Source organism: Salvia hispanica, chromosome 5, assembly GCF_029641045.1.
Source record: "Salvia hispanica isolate PSC_SH4W2 chromosome 5, Shi_PSC_v1, whole genome shotgun sequence".
Taxonomy (NCBI): Eukaryota; Viridiplantae; Streptophyta; class Magnoliopsida; order Lamiales; family Lamiaceae; genus Salvia; species Salvia hispanica.
This window is the reverse complement of record NC_142696.1, coordinates 25,380,323-25,390,767: the sequence shown is the minus strand read 5'-3', so window position 1 is coordinate 25,390,767 and position 10,445 is coordinate 25,380,323. Positions and strand designations below refer to the sequence as shown.

At 41.9% G+C, this 10,445-nt stretch overlaps 1 pseudogene; it reads left to right on the top strand.

Annotated features, from left to right (window-relative positions):
* The first annotated feature begins 1,793 nt into the window (after positions 1-1,793).
* On the top strand, positions 1,794-2,425 carry LOC148926528 (uncharacterized; annotated as a pseudogene).
* The last annotated feature ends 8,020 nt before the right edge of the window (positions 2,426-10,445 follow it).

Below are 10,445 nucleotides of genomic sequence, written 5' to 3'. Positions count from 1 at the left end.
ACATGCATGATTTGAAATCCATGATTGAAACTGATTTGTGATGCGCCTAATTTAAAGGTGATCCTTCGCGCTCTCAGCGTGATAAGCAAGGAGAAAAGAATACTATCGAGCTAAACCTACGAGGTGGGCTTTCTTTTAAAATAAGGACATTGTCCTAAAATGATATTGATGAAAATGAAAGATGTGTTATCATGCCTTGATTTGTTTTGTCGTGCCTATCCCTCGTGGCTATGCCACTATTGTTATAATCGAATTCGGATCCTTGTAGAGCCGCAAACTCTACTTGGGTTAGTGTACACCAATGTTAGACCGAGAGTCAGCGTACGGGTTGGCCGGTCTAGTGACCTGGATTGCGGCCGCAGTCCTTGTCATGTAGAATGAGGATATGGTAAACGTCTATGAGAAAAATGGTTGCGCGACCGTGATATTTGAGAAAGAAAGATATTTTGATGCCTTGGGTCTTTCTAAAGTTAAAACCCCGATGGACATCTGGAAATGGCATGATAACTACTATATTTGTGATAAAAACTGTTTTCGGCAATGAGCCCATTGAGTATGATTTGTCGTACTCAGCCCTGCATGTGTTTTCCTTATGTGCAGGTTGAGTGGTGACGAGCGGCGGCGGTGTTGAGCGGGAAATATAGTAAAGATGAAATGTTGGTACTTAAAGTGTCGTTGTGTCTTCACACATAGCCTCACTTCTTTTCTTGGTCGCTTCCGCTGTATTTTTATGAAAACTTATGATCTTTTGTTTGGGATTAATACTATTACGTTCGTGGGTATGGCTTGGATTATGAACAGTTAGAAACAGTTATTTTTGGGAAATGTTTACAAGCTTTCATTTCGATAAATCTTTTATTAAAAGTTCTTTTGCTAAGGCATTATTCTATCTCTACTTAATTGCTCTTTAAATGCTCCAGTCAAAAATCCCTTTTTAAAATGGAACCCTAGCCTTTGTTTGTTGTTGCATTTATGTCTACCTAGTTAACGAACGCCGCATTTATTATACCCTAAATGGGCGGGTCGTTACAGTTGGTATCAGAGCCTCAGTTCTTTTCGCTCTGGACCCAAGAGTCTTGTTGAAATAAAATTTGAAAGTTGTATAAATTGATTAATGGATAATCGTCGAAGACTCAACACCGCAACTCGTCTCCGCTCAACCACGATGAATGAGGTAACAAGTATCTCTTGAATATTGATTTGAAATATGAAATATTGGAAGTTGAAGCGAATGGGAGATTGTTGATATATATTTGAAGAAAATGTGATGATTATGCTTACATGTGAACTTGCAAAATGTGATTATGCGAAATAAATGTTGTTATGCAAGTGATTATATGTTGAGATTGTTATGAGTTGAACAATAAAACTCTATGAAAAAAAAAATTCTATGTGATTGTGATTTTGCGTGATATGTGATGAACGACATCTATAAGAATGAACTTGAGCACGCTACTATACTTAGTTGTAAGACGTGTCGCGAATGAAAATTTTGTGATAATATCGAACTTGGAGATACCAAACGCCGGATACGAGGCGAGCGATTTATGAGAACGAATTACGAAGCGTTGAAACGCGAGAATATATATATATATACACACCTTTTGTCACGGAAAGAAGATTCCGTTATTTCTTGATATGATATTATCTCCACACTTTCGTCGTTCGACGCATACACACATATATATATATATATATATATATATCCATCGTACTCTCAGCATCAGTTTGAAATCCTATACACTATTGATATTTCTTCGATCCTTGTTCTGATGCTGAGATTTCTTTTGTAGATGCCTAATCATTACTACGCACCGATGCGCGATCGCTATGCTAAGAATAAGGTTTTCCCCGTTGAAACCTACCAAGAGTTCGAATGGGACGGCAAGTCCTTTCTCCTAACCTACGTCACCGAGTTCTACGACCGGTGGATGGATGCGTACGCGTATGGAGGGGTTACTCATCACGCGGGGATCTCTAGACTGATCCACACTCTACCGAGTCCTTGGAGCGAATGGACTGCCCAAGCTGCTTGCCATATACATGGTTTAGTCCGCCGGAATACAAGCCGCGAGGCGATATAATCGGGTTGATTGGGGTGCTACTCCCTGCCATGGCACTTGCTAGGGATGGACCGCCGCTTAGTCCCCCGGCGCACAAGTATCCGCCAGGCCAAGCTCGCCGATGGAGGTATCGACGCGATAAGGAGCCGCACGTGGACCGTGTCCCTAATAGGCCAAGACTTAAGGCTAATGTGGCTCACCCTTTGGTTATCCATGGAAACGTGGAAGATATGCGTGCGATCACCCCGCCACCGCCGGATGTTGGTGAATATGGCGAGAATGAGGAACCGGACGAGGAAGGACCCGCTTTGGAGATGGATGAGGACGATGATCCCGAGGAGAACATGAACGACATCGACTAGAAGTGATGGTCGTGGGATATTTGTTTTGCTTTCCCCCATGTTTTTGGATTGATCTGTTGATTTTGCTACCATACAATTTTCGCTACTCTTTTATTTCTGCTGCTTCGATACTAAGTCCTCTATGAGGCAACGTTTTTTTTTTATGCCATGGGGAGATATTTATTTTGATTCAATGGATCGCCTTTCGTACATGGTACAAATTATCTATCACTATGATCATCATGCCCCTATAGTACCACCATTTTTGAATACCTTATGATGCCCAGTATCTGCCACTTAAAATTGTACCGCTATTTCATAAGTGCCATTACCTTGATGATATGAAACATTGAACTTTTGATTGACCTTGATACAACCAATTTTTGTAGTCATGATTGACACTACTCTTTGGAATCCGTCTACGTGACGAATATTTGATATCTTGTGATTGACCATATACTCAAAGACAATTGACCCATGAACCTTGTTATTCAACTATACCACGTGATAATTGTTAGAATCATAGAAATAATTCGTGTATTGATAAATCAGAATGCCGCCAAGACGCCGAAACCGTCAACCAACGCCTCCACCTTCGAGTGAGGAGAGTGTGACGCAGTCGATTCCGACACCACCGCCTCCCCCACCCCCGGTTAATAGGGAAGTAGTGAAGCTGTTCTTGGAACAGAAACCGCCAGTGTTTGATGGACTTGGAGAACCAGCAAAAGCCGAATCTTGGATCCGCGCGATAGAGCGTATCTTCGCAATCTTAGGATGCAATGATAGGGAACGGATGAGTTGCGTTACTCATCAACTAACCGAGGCAGCCGACTTTTGGTGGGATACAAGAGTAAAGACCTTGACACAAGGCCAAGTGGAAGCAATGACGTGGAACGATTTCAAGACCGAGCTGTACAACAAGTATGTGCCGAAAAGCTATCGGAAAGCGAAGGCCTCCGAGTTCAACAATCTGACGCAAGGACGCATGACGGTGACTGAGTATGATCGAGCGCTCAACAGCATGACCCGATACGCCCCTGAACAAGTTGACACAGACGAGAAGCTGTCGGACAAGTTCCGTGAGGGACTAAGGTCCGAGATAAAGATGTCATTGGCTAGTCGAGGAAGACTCACTTACGCCAAAGCACTGGCACTCGCGTTGGATATTGAGGCAGCAATGCCTAAGGAGAAAGCTAAGGAGACCGCTACCTCATCGTTACCCCCACCACACTACTCGAGAGAGAAACGGAAGTGGGATGAACATCGAAGTTCGCATGATGGAAAGCGACACCAGTCGAGTCAGCATCGATCCCAGCACGGAGGAGGACAGCAGGCGTCTAGCCAGAGAGGAGATTATCGACCTAAGGCACCACAATGCAATGTGTGCTCTAAGTACCATTTCGGAGAATGCCGATATCAGAATGTGATCAAGTGTTACACTTGCGGAGGAAACGGTCACTTCTCTAGAGAGTGTCCCAATAACAGGAGAGGATCGGGTTCAAGGCAGAACGATCAGGGATCCCGTCAGCCGGCTAGGGCACCGCAAAATGAATCTGGAGGGAATCGCGATTCATCATCGCGACAACCACAACCTCAACGCCCCAGACTTCCTCCCCAAGCTAGAGTATTCGCGTTGGAGCAAAAGAAGCCGAAGAAAGAGCAAGAGGAACGTGAGAAAGGAAATTTGACAGGTATGGGCGAAATTCTCAACACCCCTGTTGTTGTGTTGTTTGACACGGGTGCGTCGCACTCGTTTATATCTGAACTATGTGTGCATACTTTGAGCTTGCCTACTAGCGAATCTGAACGTAGAATGATGGTGTCCTCACCAGTAGGAGGAATGATAGAAATATATAGAACGTGCTCAAACGTAGAAATTGCTATGGGAGAACTTAAGATAGCTGCTCATGACTTGCGAGTCATAAAGTTGGAGGATATCGATATAATCTTGGGAATGGACTGGTTGGCAACGAACTTTGCGACGATTCGTTGTAAAGAGAGACAGATATCTCTACAAGCTCCGGGAAGGGAACCCACCATATACCACGGAATCGCGATGAACCGGCGAACCGCTATCATATCCGCGCTACAGGCGACTGCAATGATAAGAAAAGGGCGAACTGCCTATCTTGTCTACCTCCATGGAGAGGAGAAGAACGAGGAGAGGATGGAAGATGTTGCTGTTGTGAACGAATTTCCCGACGTTTTTCCGGAAGTGTTACCTGGACCGCCGCCAGATAGGCAATTGGAGTTCACAATTGACCTTGAACCGGGAACTGCACCCATATCCAAAGCACCATATAGAATGGCGCCAAAAGAGTTGGAGGAGTTAAAGATACAACTCCAGGAGCTTATGGATTTAGGTTTCATTAGACCTAGTGTTTCGCCATGGGGCGCACCAGTACTTTTTGTGAAGAAGAAGGACGGATCGATGAGGATGTGCATCGATTATAGGGAGCTAAACAAGTTGACTCTTAAGAACAAGTATCCGTTGCCAAGGATAGATGACTTATTTGATCAACTTCGAGGAGCAGGAGTCTTTTCAAAGATGGACTTGAGGTCCGGATATCATCAGCTACGAGTTCGAAGAGAGGATATACCGAAGACTGCTTTTCGTACGAGATATGGACACTACGAGTTCGTGGTGATGCCATTTGGCTTAACGAACGCCCCAGCAGTATTCATGGACTTGATGAATCGGATATTCCATCCGTACTTGGATAAGTTCGTTTTAGTATTCATCGATGACGTTCTAGTCTACTCGAAGAATGAGAAGGAGCACGAGGAGCATCTACGGATCGCTTTAGAGACCTTGAGAAACGAGAAGCTATACGCCAAATTTAGCAAATGTGAATTTTGGCTTAAAGAAGTGAACTTTCTAGGACACATTGTGTCGGCAGAAGGAATCCGAGTGGACCCCGCCAAGGTTGAGGCAGTACAACGATGGAAGTCGCCTTCTACACCAAATGAAATTTGGAGTTTCCTAGGGTTGGCAGGATACTACCGAAGATTCATTGAGGGATTCTCCAAGATAGCGAGACCAATGACGCAACAACTCAAGAAAGGAGTCAAAGTGAATTGGACCCCAGAGTGTGAAGCAAGCTTTCAACTCTTGAAGGAGAAATTGACAACCGCGCCAGTGTTAGCTGTGCCCGAATCTGGAGTGAATTACGTAGTCTACACCGACGCTTCGAAGGTTGGACTAGGATGCGTGTTGATGCAAAATAACAAAGTGATCGCCTACGCGTCACGACAATTAAGACCACACGAGTTGAACTACCCAACGCACGATTTGGAGTTAGCAGCAGTGGTACATGCCCTAAAGATTTGGAGACATCATCTCTACGGAGTGAGATGTGAAATCTTTACGGACCACAAGAGCTTAAAGTATTTCTTCGAGCAGAGAGACTTGAATATGCGACAACGAAGATGGCTCGAACTAGTGAAGGATTATGATTGTGGTATCAACTACCACCCCGGCAAAGCAAATGTGGTGGCAGATGCTTTGAGCCGAAGAGATCATTCGCAAATAGCTACCTTCCTAACGGAAGATGAGAGCTTGATAAGAGAGTTTAGTAAAATGCGATTAGAAGTGATAAGAGCACCTGAAACAGTGGAAGGAAGAGTTCCCACTTTGGTGGTTAAACCAGATCTGAAGACGAGAATCGTTGCAGCGCAACGAATGGATGCGGAACTCGAGGAAATCCGAGTTGAAGTGAGAACCGGCGAATCCGGAAAATTTAGTAAGGAGTCCGACAACGCCCTCACTTTTGAAGAAAGGTTGTGCGTGCCAAACAACGAGGAACTCAAGAACGAGATTATGAGTGAAGCTCATGAAACTCCATATACTGCTCACCCTGGAAGTACGAAGATGTACCAAGACTTGAAAAAGTCCTTTTGGTGGAATGGCATGAAGAGAGATATCGCGGCATTTGTGGAACGTTGCTTAGCCTGCCAACAGGTGAAAGCACTACATCAACGACCGCATGGAAAATTACAACCACTGGAGATACCCGAGTGGAAATGGGAGCATATCGCCATGGATTTTGTGACGGCCTTGCCAAAGACCCTAAGTGGGAATACCGCAATTTGGGTGATTATAGATCGACTCACGAAGAGTGCGCATTTCATACCGATTCCGGTAACTCATGGATCGAGCAAGTTGGCTCGTATCTACATAAAGGAGATTGTGCGATTGCACGGGATTCCAAAGACAATTACATCCGATCGTGACCCGAAGTTCACATCGAAATTTTGGATTAGTCTACAGCGCGAGTTGGGAACGCAATTGAATTTTAGTACGGCTTTTCACCCGCAATCTGACGGGCAATCCGAGAGGACGATTCAAACTCTCGAGGACATGTTGAGAGCCGTAATACTCGACCGCGGTGGAAGTTGGGAGACCGTACTACCGCTAATCGAATTTGCATACAATAACAGCTTCCAAGCAACAATCAACATGGCGCCTTATGAAGCCTTATATGGAAGAAAATGTAGATCGCCGCTCTACTGGGATGAAGTTGGCGAGCGACGGGTGCTAGGACCCGATGCAGTCGAGGAAATGATAGAAGTCGTACGACAAATTCGTGCGAGGATAAAGGAAGCTCAGGACAGACAAAAGTCATACGCTGACGTCAGACGGACCGACTTACAATTCCAAATCGGTGATAAAGTTTTTCTTAAAGTGTCCCCATCGAAAGGGATAACACGTTTTGGTGTTAAAGGAAAGTTGAAACCACGTTTTATCGGGCCTTACGAGATTCTAGAAGGAATAGGACCCGTAGCCTATCGATTGGCTTTACCGCCAAGTCTTGCAAATGTGCACAACGTCTTTCATGTATCGCAGTTGCGAAAATATGTGTTTGATCCAAAGCATGTGATCCACTACGAAGAAGTCGCGTTGAATTCCGACTTAAGCTATGAAGAGAAACCCCAAATGATCTTGGACCGGAAGGTTCAGAATTTGAGAAATAAATCCATTGCTAGCGTGAAAGTGCTCTGGAGGAACCACGAGTATGAAGAAGCCACATGGGAGCTTGAGGACAAGATGAAGGAACTGTACCCGGAACTGTTTCCATGAGGTACCAAAATTTCGGGACGAAATTTCTTTTAAGGGTGGTGGAATGTAACGCCCCACTTTTTCAAACCCTAATTTTCGGGTTATAAAATTTTTGCATTAAATGCCTTAAATGCTATGATATGTGAATTATTTGATGATTGATTAATTACATAGTGTCTATGTGACCTAATTGCATATGTGGATATTTATTGAGTTGAATAGTCAACTTGTTGAAATGTTGACGTGGCTATTGAATAGTCAAAGATGTGGAAAAAAATGACGTGGCCGTTGAAAGGTCAATACGATGAGAAAATGATGTGGAAGTGGAGAATTGATTGAATTGAATATGTGGATATTTGAGGTGGAGAAATATAATTGTGGGAGAATAATTATTTATTTTCCTAAGGGATGAGTGAGAAAAATAATAGGAATATTATTTTAAAAGCATGTGGAATTTTCGGCCCTTTCATTATTGGAGAAGAAATAATATTATTCTTGGATTTAATTATTGTTTGGGATAATTATCCAAATTAAATCCAAAGTCCAAATACTCTAATTCCTACATGGAATTCTCGAAATATTTACCTTGATAATTATGAGATTTTCGAAAATCTCATCTAGAAGGGAGAGGGATTTTTTTTTATTATTTTATTGATCCCTTATTTATTCTATTCCATGAATAAATATAAATATGCTAAAATATCCTAGCATATCTTGCCATATCCTAATTAAATTAGGATTTGAATTTAATCCTTTGTGGAGAGAAGTAATTCACGCCACTTTTCCTATTTTAATTGGGGAGTATTTTATTTTATTCTTGCTCCGTGATATATTATTCTACTCCGTGAAATATTCAAATTTAATCATAGGCTATTAAAATAGCCTACAAAATTCGAAATCCTCATTCTCCTCAACTAATTCAACGCCACTTCTCCTCAAATCTCTACCATATCTTCCAAATAATTATTTATTTAATTATTTGGATATTATTATTTGGAACTCTATAAATAGGAGAAGAAAACCCTAACCCTAATTCACAAATACCGGCGCCCCACTCCTCTAAATTTTCGAAAATTTACTCTCCCCACTCTCTCCATATTTTCTTCAAGTTTCTTCAAGATTTCTTCATCAATTGAGAAGAATTCAAGTCAAATTCAAGAGATTTCGAAGAATCAAGACTAGTTCATTGTTTCTACCGTTCGTTTTTGTGAAAAAGGTACTTTAATTATTGATCTTCTCTTCTTCTACCGATTAATCGGTGATTCTTGAATCCACATGCATCTAGAACGAGTGAAAGGGGTTTTAATCGGTGAATTTTGGGAAAACAAGGATGTGTGTGAAATTGTGTGTGTGTATGTGCGATCGTGTGTGTGTGTGTGCACGCCTCGATCGGCGTGCACAATGGTTGTGTTCGTGTGCATGTGTTGTGTGTGTGGAACACTCATGCGTGACACGATTTTAATGGTGATTTTGGAGTTGTTATTTGAATAAAAAAATGATATGCTAATCATACTTTGATTTTGATTGATGATTTTGAAAGTAATCAATGGGAAAAAGGGAAATATGAGAGACATGCATGATTTGAAATCCATGATTGAAACTGATTTGTGATGCGCCTAATTTAAAGGTGATCCTTCGCGCTCTCAGCGTGATAAGCAAGGAGAAAAGAATACTATCGAGCTAAACCTACGAGGTGGGCTTTCTTTTAAAATAAGGACATTGTCCTAAAATGATATTGATGAAAATGAAAGATGTGTTATCATGCCTTGATTTGTTTTGTCGTGCCTATCCCTCGTGGCTATGCCACTATTGTTATAATCGAATTCGGATCCTTGTAGAGCCGCAAACTCTACTTGGGTTAGTGTACACCAATGTTAGACCGAGAGTCAGCGTACGGGTTGGCCGGTCTAGTGACCTGGATTGCGGCCGCAGTCCTTGTCATGTAGAATGAGGATATGGTAAACGTCTATGAGAAAAATGGTTGCGCGACCGTGATATTTGAGAAAGAAAGATATTTTGATGCCTTGGGTCTTTCTAAAGTTAAAACCCCGATGGACATCTGGAAATGGCATGATAACTACTATATTTGTGATAAAAACTGTTTTCGGCAATGAGCCCATTGAGTATGATTTGTCGTACTCAGCCCTGCATGTGTTTTCCTTATGTGCAGGTTGAGTGGTGACGAGCGGCGGCGGTGTTGAGCGGGAAATATAGTAAAGATGAAATGTTGGTACTTAAAGTGTCGTTGTGTCTTCACACATAGCCTCACTTCTTTTCTTGGTCGCTTCCGCTGTATTTTTATGAAAACTTATGATCTTTTGTTTGGGATTAATACTATTACGTTCGTGGGTATGGCTTGGATTATGAACAGTTAGAAACAGTTATTTTTGGGAAATGTTTACAAGCTTTCATTTCGATAAATCTTTTATTAAAAGTTCTTTTGCTAAGGCATTATTCTATCTCTACTTAATTGCTCTTTAAATGCTCCAGTCAAAAATCCCTTTTTAAAATGGAACCCTAGCCTTTGTTTGTTGTTGCATTTATGTCTACCTAGTTAACGAACGCCGCATTTATTATACCCTAAATGGGCGGGTCGTTACAGTTGGTATCAGAGCCTCAGTTCTTTTCGCTCTGGACCCAAGAGTCTTGTTGAAATAAAATTTGAAAGTTGTATAAATTGATTAATGGATAATCGTCGAAGACTCAACACCGCAACTCGTCTCCGCTCAACCACGATGAATGAGGTAACAAGTATCTCTTGAATATTGATTTGAAATATGAAATATTGGAAGTTGAAGCGAATGGGAGATTGTTGATATATATTTGAAGAAAATGTGATGATTATGCTTACATGTGAACTTGCAAAATGTGATTATGCGAAATAAATGTTGTTATGCAAGTGATTATATGTTGAGATTGTTATGAGTTGAACAATAAAACTCTATGAAAAAAAAAATTCTATGTGATTGTGATTTTGCGTGA